The sequence below is a fragment of the Suncus etruscus genome, chromosome X (assembly GCF_024139225.1).
Source record: "Suncus etruscus isolate mSunEtr1 chromosome X, mSunEtr1.pri.cur, whole genome shotgun sequence".
In the NCBI taxonomy this organism is placed as follows: Eukaryota; Metazoa; Chordata; class Mammalia; order Eulipotyphla; family Soricidae; genus Suncus; species Suncus etruscus.
This window is the reverse complement of record NC_064868.1, coordinates 50915066-50938745: the sequence shown is the minus strand read 5'-3', so window position 1 is coordinate 50938745 and position 23680 is coordinate 50915066. Positions and strand designations below refer to the sequence as shown.

The 23680-nt window shown below is 38.8% G+C and overlaps 1 protein-coding gene and 1 non-coding gene across 2 annotated transcripts in view; one reads left to right on the top strand and one right to left on the bottom strand.

The window, feature by feature from the left end:
* FGD1 (FYVE, RhoGEF and PH domain containing 1) overlaps positions 1–23680 on the bottom strand; it is a 116946-nt gene that overhangs the window by 68273 nt on the left and 24993 nt on the right. The window lies entirely within an intron of this gene.
* On the top strand, positions 4022–4128 carry LOC126000165 (U6 spliceosomal RNA). The gene has a single exon (XR_007492528.1). It is a non-coding gene; the product is annotated as a U6 spliceosomal RNA (small nuclear RNA).

Sequence of the window (23680 nt, the reverse complement as noted above, 5' to 3'; positions counted from 1 at the left end):
ACAATAATAGAATCAAGAAACCCAAACTACAATAATGTAAACTTAAAGTAGGCCCATTACACTGGCAGGCCAGAGGGCTCAGTGTGGAGGCATAGGATGCACGCTTGAAACATTGGTGGAAGGAATTCGACAAGAATGATAGAAATGACCCTGTTGGGCATCTCCCACCTTGAAAATATGTCCCGTGGACCCAACTTAGACCCCAGGTGATTAGGCACCAACTGTCCAGCCTTGAACTCTGGATCACAGACATAGAAATGACACAGTTCTTCACAACATCCACAAGAAACAAATCCCATTCGGGACATCCTTAATACTGCTCGGACACCAACAAGTGCCAGCTCTAATATGATATCCTGACAACGAGGAAACTGGGAACAACTTGACCTAAGAGCAGGTTATCCTACCTCACCAGCTAACGATAAGACAAAATCAGAAGACTTGTCACCCTTTGGTCTGTCCAAATGCCAAGATCATGATTTACAGATGACTGGCTGATAGAACCATGACCGGACTATATATATATCCTGGGACCAATAAAAAAGGCCTAGTCTAGGGATTGAGCTATGATTTGCACAACAACCATGACCTCTAGTTCCAGAGGTCTGTCTGAGACAATCTGCAATGGAATGGGTCTTCTGGTAACATAACGGAAGACGCTATCCCAGGCCCCACCCTAGGATCGCACAAAGACCAAGACCACCAACCACAGAAGAAGGATTAAAATGATACTGAGGGAACAGAACTTCTAGAATCACAAAGAAAAACTTCATCATAAGTTCCAATCCCTGACCTGTGCAGACAGCGAGATCTCTAGATACAAAGGTCTGATTTTATCACCCAGGACGGATCAGAAGTCTTCCATACACCACAAAAGCACCAAGAGGAGTGTAAATGAACCTGACAGGAGTCTATAGTTAATCCCATGACAATATACTTCAAGGGCAGAGAAACCCTGTATCTCATAGGCCAAGGGAATTCCTTTTCGAATGACCCCAATATTTATTGTGCCTGTGCAGGAGGGAAGAAAAAAGAAAAAAAGGCAAAAAAAAAAGAGCACAAAACAATTTTTTAGTTATTTATCTAGTTTTTGTCTATTTCTTTGTTTTGGTGTGGTTATTGAAGTTGTCTCCATTTATATTTTTTTTCTTCTTTTCTTCCTTTATGTGCTCTGCCATGTTTTTTATCTCAAGACCATGGCCTTTATGTGGTGCTTATCTTTATTGTTGGAGTGCTCACTGGATATTTTACTTGACACTTCTTTTTGTACTGTTGTGCTGTTTCACCCTCCTTTTCCCCTTGGTCTCTCAAACCTAGGATGAGAGCCTCCAGAAGGACTTCGCCCATTTTCGGTGTATTTGATTTTTCCCCCAGTTTAGTACCTTTCTCTTCTTCAAACAAAACCATATAACTTGAACTATCTAGTCCCACCTCCCAATTAGAGTGGGAAATAAGAGAGGTACCAGGACCAAACAGGTGTAGGACCTCTAAGTAGTAAGCTAGGCACAGAGGGGACCACTTATTCTAGCAGCCCCAGGGGTGAAGGAGGAGGATATGGGAGGTAGGACAGAAACAGAGGCGGAGGGAGGACAATTCGGTGATGGGAACTCCCCTGTTTTTATGTTAATATGTACCTAAAATATTATCGTCAATGATATGTAAGCCACTATGATTAAAATAAATATTATATGTAAAAAATGACCCTGTTGTCTGTCACTAATGGTGGGAAACAAGTGTGACACTAGTGGTGGGAATGATCACTGTAATGTCAGAAACCCAATTATGAAGGACTTTGTAAATCACAATGGTTTCAATGATATATACATATATACATATATATGTGAAGAAAAATGAGGGGGGATGGAGAGATAGCACAACAGTAGGGCATTTATTTGCCTTGCAAGCGGCTGACACAAGACGAATGGTGGTTTGAATCCCGGCATTCCAAATGGTCTCCCGTGCCTGCCAGGAGCAATTTCTGAGGACAGATCCAGGAGTAACCTCTTAGCACCGCCGTGTGTGTTCCAAAAAACAAAAAAAAAATCTGAGTATATGTTTATATTACTGATTATTTTTAATTTTTAATATATAATTTTTTATTTTGATCATATTGGTTTACATAACTTTCACAATAATATTTTAGGTACATATTAACATTGAATCAGGGGAATTCCCATCACCAAGTTTGTCCTCCCTCCACCCCCTTCCCTTCCTGCTTCCCATATCCCCCACCCACACCCCTTGGGCCACCAGAACAGGTGGTCCCCTCTGTGTCCATTTTACTACTTATTGATCATAAGTATGTTTGGTCCTGGTATCCTCCTTTATTTTCCCCTCTATTTAAGAGGCGGAACTAGATAGTTCAAGTTATATAGTTTTGTTTAAAGAAAAGAACAACAAAAAAGTGGGGTAAAAATCAGATAAGCCAAAAATGGGTATAGTCCTTCTAGAGGCTCTCAACCTTGGTTTGAGAGAGGACAGGAAAAAAGAAATTGAAGTACCACACAATACAAGAAAAAATATCAAGTAAAATATCCAGTGAGCACCACAGCACTAAAGGCAAGCACCACATAATAGTCTCGGTCCTGCAATAAGACCGAGCCAGAGCGCAAAAATAAAGAGAAAGATAAAATAACATTATATGAAATTGGAGACATCAACTTCCATATCTACACCAAAACACAGAAATCAAAAAAGAATAAAAATAAAAATAAATAGATAAAAAAAGAAGAAAAAGAAAAAAGAGGAAAAAACAGGGGATTTTTTTTTATCCCAGCATAGGCATGAAAGTGACAGGACGGCACAGAACCAAGGTCTGCCTTAGAGTCTAGGAATGGGCTATGAATTCCCTAGGCAGGTGCCAACCAGTCATGTGCAGAATAAAGATGAGATCTTTAAGTTGTGAGATTGTATTTTTGTTTAATTTTAAACGTTTTTTTCTTCCTTGAAAACTGTGTTTTTACTTTTTTGAGGGGGCACACCCAGCGGTGCTCAGGGGTTACACCTGGTTCTGCACTCAGAAATCACTCCTGGGGCTGGACAGACATTGATAGGGTACTTGCCTTGCATGCATCCAACCAGGATGGACCCCAGTTTGATTGCTGGCATACTATATAGTCTCCAGAGCCTGCTAGCAGCGATTTCTGAGTGCAGAGCCAGGAGTAACTCCTGAGTGCTGCTGGTTGAGGCCCCCAAAACAAACAAAAATCTCTCCTGGCAGGCCTGGGGACCATATGGGATACTGAGATTGAACCTAAGTCTGTCCCAGGTCAGCCACATGCAAGGCAAATACTCTACCACAGTGCTATCACTCAATCCCCATACTTTCTATTTTGCAATGAGTACCAATATCAATTGTTTTTTCTACTTTCTAATTCTTACACGTTTTCATTTTGCAATGTCAAATTTATAACTATATTGTGTTTCAATAGTGATAAAAGACTTTTGAGTTTTATCAGTAGAATGACTCCTAAAATTAAAAATGAATTATTTTATTATGATAACTACTAAATATAGTTCAGTCATCATTGTTTATTAAGAAATGTCCTTTTAACAAGAACAATCAATGCTGGTGGAGATGTGAAGAGAAAGGAACTCTTATTCACTGCTGGTGGGAATGCTGTCGAGTCCAGCCTTTATGGAAAACAATGTGGAGATTCCTCAAAAAACTGGAAATTGAGCTCCCATATGATACAGCTATACTACTCCTAGGAATATACCCTAGGAACACAAAAATCCAATTCAAAAATCCCTTCCTCAGACCAATATTCATGGCAGAACTATTTACAATAGCCAGACTCTGGAAATAGCCAAGATGCCCTTCAACAGATGAATGGCTAAAGAAACTGTAATACATATACACAATGGAATATTATGCAGCCATCAGGAGATATGAAGTCATGAAATATTACTATACATGGATGTACATGGAATCTATTATGCTGAGTGAATTAAGTCAGAGGGAGAGAGAAAAACGCAGAATAGTCTCACTCATCTATGTGTTTTAAGAAAAAATAAAAGAGTGCTCGCTTCGGCAGCACATATACTAAAATTGGAACGATACAGAGAAGATTAGCATGGCCCCTGCGCAAGGATGACACGTAAATTCGTGAAGTTTTCCATACTTGGAAAAAAAAAAGAAAAAAGAAAAAGTAAAAGATATTGTAATAAGCCCTAGAGACAATAGAGTTAAGGGCTGGAAGGGCTGAAAGGACAGGTTCACAATTTAAAGCTCAATACAATGAGTGGTGATTGCTGTTAGGGAAATAACTAATAACTATCATAACAATGTTAAAGAATGAGACAAGTAGAATGCATGTCTCGAATACAGGCGGGGGGGGCATTGGTGGTGAGAATGTTGCACTGGTGAAGGGGGGTATTCTGTTTATAACTGAAACCAAACTACAAACATATTAGTAATCATGGTGCTTAAATATTTATTTTTTATATTTAAATAATTTATTTTAACACCATGATTACAAACATAATTGTAGTTGGGTTTCAGTCATAACAGGAACATCCCCCATCATCCATGCAACATTCCCATCACCAGTGCCCCCATCTCTTCCCTGCCATATCCCATGCCTTTATTTGAGATAGGCTTTCTACATCCCTCACTCTCTGACATTGTTATGATAGTGCTCAGCGTAGTTATTTCTCTAACTGCACTCACCACCGTTTGTGGTGAGCTTCAACTCTCGAGCCGGTCCTTCTGGCCTTCAACTCTGGGAATTATCTTCATGTTTTTAATTTTTCTTAACACCCATAGATGAGTGAGACTATTCTGTGTCTATCTCTTTCACCCTCTGACTAATTTCACTCAGCATAATAGATTCCATGTACATCCATTCACAGAAAAATTTCTTTACTTAATCTCTCCAGACAGCTGCATAATATTCCATTGTGTATAATGTACCACAGCTTCTTTAGCCGTTCATCTGTTGAAGGGCATCTTAGTTGTTTCCAGAGTCTGGCTATTGTAAAAAGTGCAGTGATGAATATAGGTGTGAGGAAGGGATTTCTGTATTGGATTTTTGTGTTCTGAGGGAATATCCCTAGGAGTGGTACAGCCGAATCAAATGGGAGCTCAATATTCAGTTTTTTGAGGAATCTTCATATTTTTCCATAAGGGCTGGAATAGACGACATTCCCAACAGCAGTGAAAGAGAGTTCCTTTCTCTCCACATCCCCACCAGCACTGATTATTCTTGTTCTTTGTGATGTGTGCCAGCCTTTGTGGTGTGAGATAGTACCTCATTGTTGTTTTGATTTGCATCTCCCTGATGATTAGTGATGTGGAGCATTTTTTCATGTGCCTTTTGGCCATTTGTATTTCTTCTTTGAAAAATTGTCTGTTCATTTCTTCTCCCGATTTTTTGATAGGGATTGATTGTTTTCTTGTTAAGTTCTGTCAGTACCTTGGCCCCTTATCTTGAATAAGATATTGCTTGAATAGCGTCTCCGATATTGTTGGAGGCTTTTGTATCCTAGGCATTATTTCCTTTGAGGTGCAGAAGCTTCTCAGCTTAATATAGTCCCATTAGCGTATCTCTGCTTCGACTTGTTTAGAGTGTGCTGTTTCTTCATTGAAAATGCCTTTAGTTTCAATTTCCTGGAATGTTTTACCTACGTGCTGTTCTATATATCTTATGGTTTCAGGTATGATATCAAAGTCTTTAATTCATTTGCATTTGACCTTGGTGCACGGTGTTAGTTGGCAGTCTGAGTACTTTTTTTGCAAGTAGCTGTTCAGTTGTGCAACACCAATGAAGAGGCTTTCCTTGCTCCATTTTGCATTTCTTGCCCCTTTATCAAAGATTTTTGATTGTATCTCTGAGGAGCATTCTCTGAATACTCTAGTTTATTCCACTGATCTGAGGGTCTGTCTTTATTCCAATACCATGCTGTTTTAATAACTACTGCTTTGTAATACAATTTAAAGTGGGGGAAAAGTGATGCCTCCCATATTCCTATATCCAAGGGTTGCTTTAGCTATTCTTGGGTGTTTACTGTTCGAGATGAATTTCAGAATTTTTTGATTCATGTCTTTGAAAAATGTTATGGGTATCCTTAGAGGAATTGCATTAAATCTATACAATGTCTTGGGGAGTACTGCCATTTTAATAATGTTAATCTTCCCAATACATGAGCAGGGTATATGCCTCCATTTATGGATGTCCTCTTTTTTTATTTATTTATTTTTGGGTTTTGGGTCACACCCAGCAGTGCTCAAGGGTTATTCCTGGCTCTACGTTCAGAAATTGCTCCTGGCAGGCTCAGGGGACCATATGGAATGCCAGGAATCGAATCACCATCCTTCTGCATGTAAGTCAAATGCCTTACCTCCATGCTATCTCCCTGGCATGGTCTTTTATTTCTTGAAACAGGGTTTTATAGCTTTCTTTGTATAAGTCCTTCACATCTTTACTTAGGTTAAATCCAAGGTATTTTAGTTTGTGTGCCACTAATGTGAATGGAATTTTTTTGATATCCATTTCTTCTCTATCATTATTGATGTATAAGAAGGCCATTGATTTTTGTGTGTTAATTTTGTGCTCTGTCACTTTGCTATAAGAGCCTATTGTTTCTAGAAGTTTTTTGGTAGAGTCTTTGGGGTTTTCTAAATATAGTATTATATCATCTGCAAGAAGTGAGAACGTGATCTGGAGGGCCTTGATATTTTTTCTTGCCTAATCGCTATGGCAGGAACTTCCAGATCTATGTTAAATAAAAGTGGCAAGAGAGGGCAGCCTTGTCTTGTGCCAGATTTTAGAAGAAAGGCTTTTAGTTGATCTTCATTGACAATAATATTTGTCATTGTTTTGTGGTAGACTGCTTCTAATATACTTAGAAAAGTTTCTTTTATTCCCATCTTGATGAGTTTTTATCAAAATTGGGTGTTGGACCTTATAAAATACTTTCACTGCATCTATTGATATGATCAATATTGACATGATATGGTTTTTATTTTTATTTTTCTTGATATGGTGTAGTATGTTGATTGATTTAGGGACGTTAAACCATCTTTGAATTCCTGGGTTGAAACCTACTTGGTCGTGGTAAATGTCCTTCTTGATGAGACATTGGATCCTATTTGCCAGAATGTTATTGAGGAACTTTGCATCTGGGTTCATCAAGGATATTGTTCTGCAATTTTCTTTCTTGGCAGCATCTCTGATTTTGGTATCAAGGTGGTGTTAGCTTCCTAAAAACTGTTTGCGAGTATTCATGATTCTTCAATTTCATGAAAGAGCCTGTAAAGAATTGGTAGAAGTTTCTCTTGAAAAGTTTGAAAGAATTCGTTAGTAAATCCATCTGGACTTGGGCTTTTATTTTTGGGAAGACTCTTGATGATCATTTTAATTTTTTCAGTAATAATGTGTCTGTTTAGATATGCAAGATCATCCTGGTTTAAGAGTGGAATATTGGGCCCGGAGAGATAGAACAGCGGCGTTTGCCTTGCAAGCAGCTGATCCAGGACCAAAGGTGGTTAGTTCGAATCCCGGTGTCCCATATGGTCCCCCGTGCCTGTCAGGAGCTATTTCTGAGCAGACAGCCAGGAGTGACCCCTGAGCACTGCCGGGTGTGCCCCCCCCCAAAAAAAGAGTGGAAGATTATAAGAATCCAAGAATTTGTCCATTTCCTCCAGATTTTTATGTTTCGTGGCATAGAGTTTCTCAAAATAGTCTCTGATTACCCTTTGAATCTCTGCAGTATCTGTGGTGATCTTTTGCTTTTCATTCCTGATATGGTATATTAGATTTCTCTCTGTTTCTTTTTCAGTTTTGCAGATGGTTTCTCGATCTTGTTAATTATTTCAAAGAACCAACTTTTGATTTTGTTGATCATTCTAATTGTTTTTCAGATTTCCATTTCATTGATTTCTGCTCTAAGCTTTGTTATCTCCTTCTGCCTACCTATTTTTGGTTCCTTTTGTTGGTCATTTTCTAGTTCTGAAAGCTGTGTCATTAAACTTTTTGTATGAGCCCCTTCTTCATTTCTGATGTGTGCTTGCAAGGTTATAAATTTTCCTCTTAGTACTACCTTTGTCGTGTCCCATAAATCCTGACAATTTGTGTCTTCATTGTCATTTGTTTCCAGGAATGTTTTGATTTCCTTATTTCATCTCTGACCCACTGGTTGTTCAGTAGTGAACTGTTTAATTTCCAGGTGTTAAAGTTTTCTTCTGTGTTTCTTTGTAGTTCACATCTAATTTCAGTGCTTTGTGCTCTGTGAAGGTAGTTTGTACAATTTCTATCCTCTTGACTTTATGGAAGTATTTTATATGGGCCAGCATGTGGTCTATCCCGGAGAATCACCCATGTGAATTGGAGAAGAATGTTTATCCAGTTTTCTGGGGATGGAGTGATAGATAGATAGATAGATAGATAGATAGATAGATAGATGATAGACAGATTATAGATATAGATATAGATATCTACTAGTCCACTTTCTTCCATTTCTCTTTTCAGAGTTAATACATTCTTGTTGGGTTTCAACCTGGTTGGTCTATCAGGAGGTGTCAGGGAGTATTGAGATCTCCCACTATTATTGTGCTGGTATTGATATTTTCTTTCAGGTTTGTCAAGAGTTGTATTAAATATTTTGCAGGTCCATCATTGGATGCATATATGTTTAGGAGTGTGATTTCTTCTTGCTGCAAATATCCTTTGATTACTACAAAATGACGATCTTTGTCCTGTGTAACTTTTCTGAGTGTAAAGTTTGTTTCATCTGATACTAATATGGACACTCCAGCTTTTGTTTGTTTTTGTTTTTGGGTCACACCCGGCAGTGCCCAGGGGTTATTCCTGGCTCTATGCTCAGAAATCACTCCTGGCAGGCTCGAAGGACCATATGGGATGCTGGGATTCGAACCAATGACCTTCTGCATGAAAGGCAAATGCCTTACCTCCATGTATCTCTCCAACCGCACTCCAGCTTTTTTAAGGGTTTTGTTTGCTTGGATGATTTTCCTCCTGCCTTTGATTTTGAGTCTATTCTTGTTTTGATTATTCAGATGTGTTTCTTGTAGGCAGCAAAATGTTGGATTCAGCTTTTTGATCTATTTTGCCACTCTGTTTCTTAACAGGTGCATTTAATCATTGATGTTGAGAGAGATAAATGTCATGGGATGTAGTGTCATCTTTGTATAGAAGTTTGGTGTATCTGGTAGTCTTGCTTTCCTTAAAGTAGACCTTTCACCTTTTCTTTTAGGGCTGGTTTTGAGTCAGTAAAGTTTCTGAGCTGTTGTTTATCCATGAAGCCATGTATACTTCCTTCAAACCTGAAAGTGAGTCTGGCTGGGTATAGTATTCTAGGTGAATCATTCATTTCATTGAGTTTTGTCACTATATCCCACCACTGCTTTCTGGCCTTGAGGGTTTCTTGTGACAGGTCTGCTGTAAATCTTAAATCTTGAATGTGATTTCCCTTTTTGACTTTGCTGCTTTCAGTATTCTATCCCTAGTTGTAGGATACATCATTGTGACTAGGATGTTTCTTGGGGTGCTTTCCTTTGGGTCTCTTTTAGCTGGTACTCTTCTGGCATACAGTATTTGATTGCATGCTGTCTTTAGCTCTGGGAATTTCTAGGTAATGATATCCTTAACTATTGTTTCTTCCTGGGGATTTTTTTCTTCAGTCCTTGGGACTCCAATGATTCTTATGTTGTTTTTTTGAATTTATCAAAGGCTTCAATTTTCATCTACTCACATTCCTTGAGTACTTTTTTCATTGTCTGGTCATTTGCTTTAAGGTTCTTTTCCAATTTCTTATTCTGTATGGAATTGTTCTGTGTCTCATCTTCCAACTCAATGATTCTCTCCTCAGTTGCTTTTTCCTTGTTAGAAAGGCTTTCCATTGAGGTTTTCATTTCATCTCTTGAGTTTTTCAGACCTGTTATCCTGTTATTTCAGTCTTCAGTTTTCTGATTTCTATCTTCAAATCCTCTTGACTCTTATTTGTGTTCTGCTTAACTCAACCTATGCTTTCTTTGAGTTTTATGAAGATCATCCATATTTCTTCTCTAAACACGATATATGAGAGACTAGGTGGTTGGCAGTTTTAGGGTCATCAGAATTTCCATCTTCATTCTGTATATCTGGTGTTGGCTTGTGTTGTATCCCCATTGTCACGCTACTATTTTGGATTTTTCTACGTGTTGTGGTGGTGTTAATTGACTAGAAGATGCCCACAGCCATAAAACTCCTCTAGCTCCACCCTGTGTGGGCAGGACTGCTCACCTCCAAAGAAGAAAAGCCCTCAGGAAACAATGATGGAGAGGATCAAATCCCAGGCCACAGGACAGCAGAGAGAAGGCTCAAGATGTCTGCTGTTTTTTCAGGTCAAACAGCAGCTAAAAATCAATTCCAACTCTTAGCTATTGTACTAAATGCTGTGATGAACAGTGATGTGCATACATTCTTTTGTATGAATGTATTTCTGTCCAGTGTATAGATACCCAAAAGAGGGATGTCTAGGTCAAATGGCAGTTCAATACTGACTTTACTGAGAACCCTTCATATTGTTTTTCATAGTTGTTGGACAGCATTCTCACCAGCAGTAGATGAGAGTTCTTATTCACAGTATGCTTGCAACAAAAATTGTTCCCGGGCCCCGAGAAATAGCACAGTGGCGTTTGCCTTGCAAGCAGCTGATCCAGGACCAAAGGTGGTTGGTTCAAATCCTGGTGTCCCATATGGTCCCCCGTGCCTGTCAGGAGCTATTTCTGAGCAGACAGCCAGGAGTAACCCCTGAGCAATGCCGGGTGTGACCCAAAAACAAAACAAAAAATTGTGCCCAATGTTTTTAATATGTGCCATCATCACTGATGCAAAATGATAATCTCATTGCCATCTTGATTTGGATTTCCCTAATGTTATGATGATGAGCATTTTTATGTGCTTGTTGGCCATCTGTTGGTTTTCCTAGTGAGATTTTTATTCATTTCTTCTTTCCATTTTAATGGGGGGTTTAGATTTCTATTCTTGTGGTCTGTTCAGCTTGATCTATGCTTTCGTTGGGTTCTATGAACATCCTCCATATTTCTTTTTTTTTATTTTAATTATGACAACAAAGATGCAAAGAAAGAGGACAGGGTAAAGTTACAGTGGAAGCCCAATCACCCATAAACAGAATTATCGGTAGTCCCATCGATGATATCTCAGCCTTCAGCTTTCAGCCAAAGAACAGTAAGAAAAACAAAACTGAACCCATGTACAATACAATTACTTTGTCCCTCAAATCCCCAGTTGTAGTACATACTATTTCTTAGTAGCACACAATATAATCTAAAGACATTAGACTTATGTAACTCCTTAAACATTGAGGGCAAAATACGTTTCTCTAGTTCCATGCACATGCTAACTAGTTTAAGTTAAACTCAAAAGTTTTAGTGGGTTGTTTTTCTTAAGGATTGGAGTCAAGGGAATAGTAAAAAATGGTATTAAAGTGGCATTTGTTTGCATAGGCCCACCAAAACATAAGGGACATGGAAAGACAAATTATGGTCTAAATACAAGGAGACCCTACCCCTGAAGTTTCCTGGCACAGGATTGACTCTAGGCTCCAGGCAAATTAGTTTGTCCAAATCAAGTCATCGTCTGTAGTGGCAATACACCTCCATTCCTCACATAGTCTCTGTTGTTGGTATCATGCTTCTGTATTAAAGATCATGGAGTCTGCATATCCCATATTGCAGTCAGGATGGTGCAGAGCATCCTCTCGTTTCACCTCACACTTAAGGGGCACTAGAGAGAACCATGTCCTGTAGAGCAGGTCATTGTTGCTGTCAGGTCTTCTCAGTGTAAACGGAAGTCTCTTTTTAGGAGGTCGATGTCAGACCCTTGGTAGTGTCTTTCCTGGTAGAGGACTGCTTCAAGCTGTTGCTATAAAAGACCTTGGATGTTTCGTAGATAGCTTGCCTGGTTCCGGCGTGAATGGAGGATGCCCATTCATCTGAGGCCTGTGCCAGGTCATTATATCAATGTTCAGGGTGTAAGGTACATTGTACTGAGATTTATTAGATAAGAACTTATCTGTATGTATGGTGTTTTCCCATTTTAATGTGTCTATAACATCCTCCATATTTCTACTCTAAAGTCCTTACCTAAGAGTCTAATTAAGTGGTTGGCATTTTTCGGGTCATCAGAGCTGTCATCTTCATTTAATATTTCTGATATTGGCTTGCGTTTTTCCCCCATTGTCACGCTTGCTGTGTGGACTTTTTCTACGTTTTGTGATGGAGTTCATTTACTAGAGATGTGTGTGGCCATGAAGTGAAGCAGAGCAACCACGCACCTCTGGGTCCAACCTGCTCAGGTGTTTTTGAACCCACAGTGCTCAGGAGCCCTCAGTAGTGGTGTGAATGGTAGTGACCCAAACTCAACCTGTTTAGGCGTGTCCAGGGCACCTCAGTCTCTCTGCTTTCTTCAGAAATTCTGTATGTGGGGTGGACTCAAACCCACGGCACTCAGGCACCCTCAGTTAAGATGATGGTGACTAAGGGACTGGAGAGGTGGCGCTAGAGGTAAGGTGCCTGCCTTGCAAGCACTAGCCAAGGAAGGACCATGGTTTGATCCCCCGGTGTCCCATATGGTCCCCCCAAGCCAGGCGCAATTTCTGAGCACTTAGCCAGGAGTAACCCCTGAGCATCAAATGGGTGTGGCCCAAAAAACCAAAAAAAAAAAAAGATGATGGCGACCCGGACTCACCCTGTTCAGGCATGTCCAGGTCACCTCAGTCTCTCTGCTTTCTTCAGAAATTCTGTGTGGGAGTTGGACTCAAACCCTCAGCGCTCAGGCACCCTCAGTAAAGATGATGGCAACCCAGACTCACCCTGTTCAGGCGTCTTAAATATTTATTAAAAAAATAAAATAAAGGGGTCATAGAGATAGCATGGAGGTAAGGCATTTGCCTTTCATGCAGAATATCATTGGTTCAAATCCCGGCATCCCATATGGTCCCCCGAGCCTGCCAGGAGTGATTTCTGAGCATAGAGCCAGGAGTAACTCCTGAGCGCTGCTGGGTGTGACCCAAAAACCAAAAAATTAAATTAAATTTAAAAAAGTTCATTGGAACCAAATTATAGTACGTTGCTAATATGTCATTATTGCAAACGGATCATTTATTTAATGTTTCATTAATTATTTCTTGTTAAATAAACCAAAAGATAGTCTCTGAAAAAAAGAAAGAAATGTTATTTTGTATATGAAAAAAAGAAAAAAAGTAAAACAGGAGGTAGAGTGATAGCACAGTGTTAGGGTATTTGCCTTTCACAGTGCTGACCCAGGACAGACTCAGTTTTGATCCCTGGCATCCCATATGGTCTCCCAAGCCTGTGAGGAGTGATTTCTAAGTGTGGAGCCAGGAATAACCCCTGAGGGCCACCAGGTGTGGCCCCAAACCCAAAAAAGAAGAAAAAAGAAAAGAAAAACTGTTTTTACCACAAAAAAAAAATCCTAGGAAAAAATAGATCGATACAACAAAGTAATCAGATACTTAAAATTGGTTTGCATTCATTTTAAAATTTTTATTTAAAGCACTGTGATTTATGAATAACAAAGTCTTTAATAGATCAATTTTAGACATACAATGTTTCAGTAATGTTCCCACTACTCGTGTCAACCTCCCTTCACCAATGTCCATAGAATCTATCCCATACCTCCCCCTACCCTATCCCTAGCCTGCCATCCTAACAGGAATCTTTTGAAGTTTGGTTGATAAAGGTTGGGTTTCATGAATTAATTCACTGTTGTTGAATTTGTGGTTTGTATATTTATTGTCCCTTCTTGATACCACCAATTCAGTTGAATATGCTTAAAATCTGTCCCGTTATTTTACATGTCTTATTCTCCTCCACTCTTTCTTTCTCTTCTCTATACTCTGGGGCCAAGAGTGTTCTAGACAACCTCCATTCAAACCACTTAATTCCCTGATGCAGTTATTTTAAATAAAACATGTAACTGATATCATCCTGTATTTATCCTTCTTCTAGCTTACTTCATTTAAAATAGTATCTTCCATTTCCATTCATGCTTCAGTGAATTGTATGACAGCACCATTCCTTATATCTACGTATATGTCCATTGTAAATATGTACCACACCTTTGTGATCCACTCATTTGTTGTTGGACATCTAGGTTGATTCTTTCTCTTAGCTATTATACTGAGTGCTGTGATGAATAGCAGTGTGTATATGTCCTTTTGAATGAATGTTTTTCTATCCTGGGGATAGATATCCTAAAGTGAAATTCTCAGGCCATATGGCAGTTTGATTCTGTGTTTACTAACTACTCTCCATACTGTTATCCATTGAATTGAACCAGACAGCATTCGCACCAGCAGTGGTTGAGAGTTCCTTTCTCGTGGGAATGCCATCTAGTTCAACCTTTATGGAAAGCGATATGGAGATTCCTCCAAAAACTGGAAATCGAGCTCCCATACGATCCAGCTATACCACTCCTAGGAATATACCCTAGGAACACAAAAATACAATACAAAAGCCCCTTCCTTACACCTATATTCATTGCAGCACTATTTACCATAGCAAGACTCTGGAAACAACCAAGATGCCCTTCAACAGACAAATGGCTAAAGAAACTGTGGTACATATACACAATGGAATATTATGCAGCTGTCAGGAGAGATGAAGTCATGAAATTTTCCTATACATGGATGTACACGGAATCTATTATGCTGAGTGAAATAAGTCAGAGAGAGAGAGAAAAACACAGAATGGTCTCACTAATCTATGGGTTTTAAGAAAAATGAAAGACATTCTTGCAATAATAATTTTCAGACACAAAAGAGAAAAGAGCTAGAAGTTACAGCTCACCTCAGGAAGCTCACCACAAAGAGTGATGAGTTTAGTTAGAGAAATAACTACATTTTGAACTGTCCTAATAATGAGAATGTATGAGGGAAATGGAGAGCCTGTTTAGAGTACAGGCGGGGTCGGGTGGGAGGAGGGAGACTTGGGACATTGGTGACGGGAATATTGCACTGGTGCTCTTTACATGACTGAAACCCAAACACAATCATGTATGTAATCAAGGTGTTTAAATTAAAAAAAAAAAAAAAAAGAGAGAGTTCCTTTCTCATCACATCCCCACCAACAGAGATTGTCCCCAGTATTTTTGATATGTGTCATCCTCTCTGGTGTAAGATGATATTTCATTGTCAACTTGATTTGAAATTCCCTAATGATAAGAGATGAGCATTTTTATTTATTTATTTATTTATTTATTTATTTATTTATTTATTTATTTATTTATTTTGGGTTTTGGGTCACACCCTGCAGCGCTCAGGGGTTACTTCTGGCTCTACGCTCAGAAATCGCCCCTGGCAGACACGGGGGACCATATGGGATGCCAGGATTTAAACCACTGTCCTTCTGCATGGAAGGCAAACGCCTTACCTCCATGCTGTCTCGCCGGCCCCAGAGATGAGCCTTTTTTAATGTGTCTTTTGTTCATCTGCTGAACCTCTTCAGAAAGTTATCTTTTCATTCCCTCTCTTCATTTTTGATAGGTGTTTAGATTTGGGGGACTTAATCTTTGTGATTACTTTGCATATCCTCTATATTAACCCTTTATTTGATGTGTTGGGTGTAAATATCTTCTCCAACTTAGTCTTTTAGTTTTAGCCAAAAATAGGTTGTATTCTTATATACAAAAAATGATTCAGAAAAGAGATGGAGTCTATTCTACTTAAAATAGTATCCAAAAATATCAAGCATCAAGGAATCAACATAAGAAAAGACTATAAAAGATCTATATAGATCTACCAAAGATCTATAAAATGATAACTTTAAATAACTTACTTTATTATTATTATTGGGTTTTGGGCCACACTTGGCAATGCTCAGGGGTTACTTCTGGCTCTGCAGTCAGGAATTACTCCTAACAGTATTCAGGGGACCATAAAAAATGCCAGGGATTCAATCCAGTTGGCCTCATACAAGGCAATCTTCCTACTCACTGTACTATCACTCCATCTTAAATTACTTAGGAAAAAGATGCCTTTAGGAAATGGAAAAATATGCCATGCTAATGGATTAGAAAAAATCATTATTGTTAAAATGAGCTGAGCCATTATATAGATTCAATGCAATACCCATCCAAATTCAAACATGCTTGAAGTACCTAAACAAGTCAGTAATAAAATTCAATTAAAAGAGACCACGAATAGCCAGAATCATATTGAAAAATAAGAAATGTGGAAGTATTTCATTACCTCATTTGAAACTATAGTGTTTTGAAAGCTATAGTACTCAAATAAGTTTTCTAGTCAATGGGTCAGAACTGAACACCTTATGACAAAACCCAATTTTTGGTAAAAAAAAAAAAATTAGGATTGCCACTTCAGCAAATAGTGCTGTGAAAATTCGGTACAAAAGACAAGTCAAAATAGATCAAAAACCTAGATATCCAAACAGAAATTATAGAGTACTTTAAAGAAAATATACGCAAAACGTTTCAAGATTTGAACCTCACAGGCATCTTTAACGATCTGATACCACTGGCAAAGGTAACATAATAAAAAAATAAACACTTGCTACTACATTAAAGAATTTCTGCATGGCTAAAGTAACATAACTGCACATCTACAAAGATACAAAATGGCATACAAAGATAAAGAAACCTGTCAAAGTCCATGCATGACCCAACACAAATCTATTGACACACTGACAAACTAACACACCTAGCCGCAGAATCCAGCCCCACTCTCTAGTTCCCCATATCAGAATTAGATTCCTACTGGAGGCAGCAGGTAGTAAATAATCAATGTGAGCTCATCCCACCATTAAAATTCGAATCAAAATATGAGCATACAAAATTATAAGTGTCAAGAAATAAAGGAAAGGACCTCACAACCACCATCACAAAAGCCCAAGCCTGCTCAGGACAAAAAAGACTGTGAGAATATCCCCAACCCCCCCCCAAACCCTATCTCCATGGACTCTAGCTTTGTGGGGGTGATGTGCAGAGACCTCCAGGTCACCATGTCAATTCGCATGTGTAAAACAGCCCCTCCCCCATCTTTCCACCTCTGGAAATCCCAGCAACTATCACAAAAGTCCCAAGCCCACACAAAAAATATACAGCCCCAAAACCAGAACAACCCATTAAAATAGTGTAGAACACTTCCTTCAAACTAGGGCAACCTTGCTTACCTAGAATAAACCCCAAAACAAATATTCCTCCGAATATTCTACCTCTTACACAATTAAACAGACCACTTTTTTAAACACCCTAAAATTCCAGCACTCCAACAATCCACCCAGTGAAAAGAACAATGGGGAAACTAAGGAAGACACAAGCAGCTGAGAATACGGAGAGAAATCCTAGTAAATTTCCAAGTCCTCCAAAGCGTACAAACCCTAAAATCAGCATTTAATGTCTTAGCAATGGAATTCAAGAATCACTAACCAAAGAAATTAAGAAATCCATAGATGAACAATTCAACCAACTCAAAAGAACTCTATCAGAAGATGAGAGAATCCATACAAGTGGAATTAAGAGAACTAAAAAACATGATAGCAGTCATAATACAGAATTGCGCACACAGAGAATCGCATGGATAAACAAATACAAATACAAAATATAAGACAACAAAAACAAAGAAGTCAATAAATAAATGAGAGATAAAAATTAGAAGAGAATATAAGGTGCTTAATGAACAAAGACAAAATAAATAATCTAAGACTAACAGGAATCCCAGAAAGGGAGGAAAAGGGAAAAAGGAAGAACAAGTAGTGAAAGAAATAATAGCAGAAAAATTTCCCACTGTCTGGAAAGATACAGGGTGTACAAATCCAAGAGGCAAAAGAGTACCAAAAAATAGACCCTAACAGATCAATACCAAGACATACAGTAATCTAAATGCCAAAAAACAAAGAGAGATGAATTCTTCAAAGCATTAAGGGAGAAAAACACCTCAAGAACAAAGGAAGGAACACTAAAATTCAAACCAGTTCTGCCTTGAAACAATTCTGGCAAAAATATTTAAATTACTAAATAAAAGAAACTTCCAACCTAGAGTCCACTACCCAGCAAAATTCTCATTTTGCATGGGAGGGAGAGTTAAAAACATTCTCAGACAAAAAGAGAACTTGCTATATTTGCTCTAACCAAACCGACTCTAAATGAACTACTCAGAGATCAAAGCAAGCCAAATCCCCAATTGTAACAACAACAATCCTACACAATATAATTGCACAACAACCTGCCTTGTCAATAATTTCCTTAAATGTCAATGGACTAAACTTTCCCACTTAAAGGCACAGAGGGTTGGATCAGGACACAAATCCGAGATATCTGTTGCCTGCAGGAAACACACTTAAAACCACAGGATAGACACAGGCTGAGAGTAAAAGGATGGAAATCAATTATACATGCCACTAGGGAAAAAAAGCTGGGCCAGCCATACTCATATCAGACCAAATTGCATTCAAACTCAAAAATGTACTCAGAGACAAAGATGGACACAACTTATTGATCAGGGGAACATTACAACAATAAGTATTAGCTCTAATCAACATTTATGCACCAGGGCTGAAGTGGTAGCACAGTGGTAGGACTTTTGCCTTTCATGCAGCTGACCTAGGAAAGATGCAGGTTCAATCACCAGCATACCCTATGGTCCAATAAGCCAGGAGCAGTTTCTGAACTTAGAGCCAGGAGTACCTGTTGGTTTCCCAGGAAGATGATGCCACCACTGCCACAGCGGTTGTGCTGGTGATTATGGTACAGTGCTAGTTTAAGTTTACAGGATCTATATAAATCCACCCAGCTGAACTTGCTGCAGACCACCCACTGCATGAAAAGTGGGACTCAGGAAGCACCATTAGCATGTAAGTTGCTCATAATCCTCTATGTCAGTGGTGAACAACCATTTTTTTTAACTGAGCCAAATCTTGCCAAAACCACGATTTAAATTTTTTTGAGAGCCACATTTTTAAAACCAAAAATACATAGGATAGTACACTGATTTTAGTTTCAATAAGTTTTTATTGAGAATATTCTGCATGTAAGTATCTACATAGGTCAGGAGGATACAAATAACACAACTAATAAAAAACTTTAGAACGAAATTATTTATTGATAACATTAAATTCCGTAAAATTTGCCTTACAATGTAGAGAAAATTACATCCTGACAATGACTAACAAAGTCACAAACACTAATGTGAACATTGGCCTTGGTTATGATCAGAGCTGTGTGGAGCCGACCGTTGGGGCTGCACACAGGGTGCACACTGACAGAGGCTAGGAGCAGAGTCCGGACTCCTAAAGTGGCTGCCTGGCACACAGAAGAGCCGCATTAAAAAGTGTAAAGAACCGTATGCGGCTCGCAAGCCATGGTGCGCTGACCACTGCTCTACGTGGTTCATCCTACATGAAGGTCTCCTGCTCTTTGTCATCATTCTGTCTACTGCTGCTGTCAGAGTCACTCGAGTCCTTGAACTGTAAGTCATCCTCAAAGAAGAAGGCAGGCACACCACTATTGCTGATATGTTTACAATGGTCAATTTCTACCACTTCAGTTCACCATAGACTCACAACTGGTTTCAGCTACTGAGAGATCCTCAGATCTGTGGATGCTGTGAGCCATTTTTCCAGACTCCACAAGACTGCGTTGTGGACTGCATTTGGGATCTGGAATTTATTCTAATCAGACTATCTCAAAAAACTTAGGGTATATATATAACCTTTTTGTACACTTCTTACGTGTTTCTCATTAACATATATATGCTCTGTGGTATATTTTTTTTGGTTTTTGGGCCACACCTGGAGTTGCTCAGGGGTTACTCCTGGCTGCTCAGAAATAGCTCCTGGCAGGCACAGGGGACCATATGGGACACCGGGATTCGAACCAACCACCTTTGGTCCCGGATCGGCTGCTTGCAAGGCAAACACTGCTTTGCTATCTTTCCGGGCCCTCTCTGTGGTATATTAACCTTTCCCTTTTTATTTAGATATGCTAGTAGAAATTCTTAGAAGAGTAGAGACAGTACCTGTGAAATCTTTGTGCTTTTGATAGAACCAGGTTAGGACCTGTTGGTTTATTATCTTTCCTGTAGGCTGCAATCATATCATCTGGCACTGTTTCTTTTGCATAGGTGCATTTAAATTGGAAAATATTAGAAACTTAGAGGAGTTATAATCCATTATGAATGAAGACTCAATAATTTCTTGCTACAGGGGGTATTCCACTCTGAACATTTGCCTTGGTGACTCGACTTGGACATCAGCTGTTTACCCCTGAACCTTGGGACCAGCACGGTTTTCTGCAACTACACTAGGAGTCGACCATCTACCAATACAGACCCTGGATCTGCACCAACTGGCCACAATCTTGTCTCTCCTCTCAATATCTAGAAAAGTTCTGGTAATCAGAATCTCTTTCAACCCTGAAGAGGGATGGGACAAACCCCTTTCTAACAGGACACTCCTACAGAGAATGAGAGGATCAAGGCCACCATATGGCTCAAACTGTGTTTGAGGAGAACCTTTCCTGGGACCTTGAAGAAAGACTATGGGGTTAGACAAATTACTGTGCCTGGAGCCTGCAATGGCATGATGCTTCTTAGGTAGGGATACCCTGTTTTTAGGCCAAATTTTTTTTGTTTTCCCAACTTTTTCTATGCCTATGCAAAATATTGCCAACCTTTATATTTAGAGGCATATGACATAATTGTAGAATGAGATGTGAATTATTTTGTTTTTCTATAAAGTCTATTAAGAAGAAATGTTGATTTACTGGTACTACCCTAATCAATATTCATGCTTCAACCTAGGGTGTGATCTGGTGATAGGATATTGTATTATTCCCTACTTGTTATTCCTCTCCCACCCCAGGGTGGAGCCTGATTCTTGTCAATAAAAGCATGGGTCTAAGAAAGGCAGAGGCTCATTCTTTCATCTTATTTCACTGAGCTGCATTCCTTCTTAGGAGCATAAAGCTTGGGTGGTTGAATTGCTTGCTTGAGTGCCAGATTTCCTGAACCCATTCTTGTACCTCTTCACTGTGTGGATTTTTTCCTGCCGCTCATCAGATCCTCATTTTGGAACTCTTACCTCCATTAACAAGTAACTCCTGAGCACCAATTTGTATGGCCTCCAAAAGCAAACAAACAAAAAACATTTATGCACCAAATGTAGAGCCAGAAAAATATGTAAGGCTCACAAACCTGAAGAAACATATGAACAAAAATGTGATAGCAGTGGGAGATTTCAGCACACCATTATCTCCACTAAACAGATCCAATTGGCAGAACACTAGCAAAGACATAAGAGCCCTAAATGAGAAAATAGAAGAACTTAAACTAACAGACTTAAACAGAGCCCTCCATCCTCAGAAAATGGAATACACATTCTTCTCAAGTGCACAAGGAACCTTTCCTAGGATAGACCATGTCTTAGGACACAAATCTAACTTACATAAATACAAATATAAAAATTATAACAAGCACCCTATTAGACCACTGTGACAGTGATCACATTAACATATTAGGAATTTTAATATTTTAGAGGAAGTCAGTCAGAAGACCCATTAAGATGTTAATACACTGAGCTTGGGTAGCTGATCAAAAATTCCTGAATATTACCAGCCGGCCCACTGAGAAGTCTTTTCCCTCAAGTGTGGATGACTGAAAGATTCCTGAGCGAACTCTCACCAATAGGCCCACTAAGTCTTCTCTCCCAGTGTGGATAATTGAATAAGATGTCCTGTTAATGAAACTGACATTCTGCTTCCTTTACTACAAACATTTAATTGATACATATATATGTATATATACATATATATGCTCCCTTTTGCTGTGTGTATGTAGTTAAACCTTTCTCATCCTAACAAGGATTTTTACAGGCAATATAACCCTGATTAAATTAAATTTATCTTTACCTGAAATATTCAGCATCAAAAAATTTTCTTCTCTCATCTTTGAACACCATAGCAGTTTGTAACAGAAAGAATTGCTTTGCTTCAGGGACTTCCCCTAGACACTTTGAATACTTAGTAACTAATCTACACTCCAAAAAGGTCTGGCCAGGTTAGCATTGGGCTGTTGAATTTTACTAGGAATAAATTCTAACAAGAATTTTCATATAAGATTTATCTCTTTCAAAACCAGATCATAAAAAGTGAGTCTAGCCCCTAAGCTAGAAACCTGTACTTTAGGTAAAGGAAATTTGTTATAGGAGACCTGGCTTCTTGCTAATCTCATAAATTACATCAGTATGACACCTAGGGCCAGGCCAAAGATAAACTACTTTGAAATGTAAAAATTTACCTTCCTTTAATCCTATGGACTCCTAACTAAACCATATTCTATTCTAAGATAACAAACCACCTAGAGCCATGTGTATTGTTTTAAAGATCAAACAATGTACACTGGTAAGTTTCTGTTGCACTTTGCATAGAAAGATGTGAGCATTCTTTTTATATCTGTGACTGGTATAAAAACCCCTAGTCTAGATATTAAACTCAGAACACTCTTCTCCATACACACATCATATATGCTCTAATCATTTCTTCATATTTTACCATATGCAGGTCTAAGTAATCCCACTTCCCTGAAGCTAATTCACTGAAATACTCTGACACTGAAGGACAGAAGCTAGCCTGCAGCAGACCACAATACAACAGAGATCAAAACTGACTGTAAAAAGATGGGGAGGGGTCTAGCGGTGGCACAAGTAGTAAGGCATTTGCCTTGCATGATCTGCAAACAGCAAGATCGAAAAGGGAAATTACATTCCAGTGAGCATCCTTGAAATTTACAGCAGACCTGTCACCAGAAAAACTCAAAGCCAGAAGGCAGTGGTGGGATATAGTGACAAAACTCAATGAAATAAATGCTTCGCCAAGAATACTGCACCCAGCAAAACTCACTTTCAGGTTTGAAGGAAGTATACATGGCTTCACAGATAAACAACAGCTCAAAAACTTTACAGACTCAAAAACAGCCTTAAAAGAAAAACTGAAAGATCGATTCTAAAGACAAGACAAAACAAAAAACACACCAAACTTCTACATAAAGATGGCAATAAATCCCATGACAATTATTTCTCTCAATGTCAATGGACTAAATGCACCCGTTAAGAGGCACAGAGTGGTGAAATGGATCAAAAAACTGAAGCCAACCTTCTGCTGCCTACAAGAAACATACCTGAATAGTCAGAATAAACATAGACTCAAAATCAAAGGCTGGAGGAAAATCATTCAAGCAAACAACACCCTTAAAAAAGTGGGGGTGGCCATACTAATATCAGATAATACAAACTTTATACTCAGAAAAGTTGTAAGGGACAAAGATGGATATTATGTACTAATCAAGGGATTTGTACAGCAGGAAGAAATCACTCTCCTAAACATATACGCACCCAATGAGGGACCAGCAAAGTATTTAATACAATTGTTGACAAATCTGAAGAAGGATATCAATAATAACACAATAATTTTGGGAGACCGCAACACAGGCTTATCAACACTTGATAGGTCAACCAAATGGAAACCCAACATAAATATACTAGACCTGAAAAGAGAAATGGAAGAAAGAGGCCTAGTAGATATATATAGAACACTCCATCCTCAGAAACCTGGATACACATTCTTTTCCAACGTACATGGGTCATTCTCCAGGATAGACCACGTACTGGCACATAAAACATACC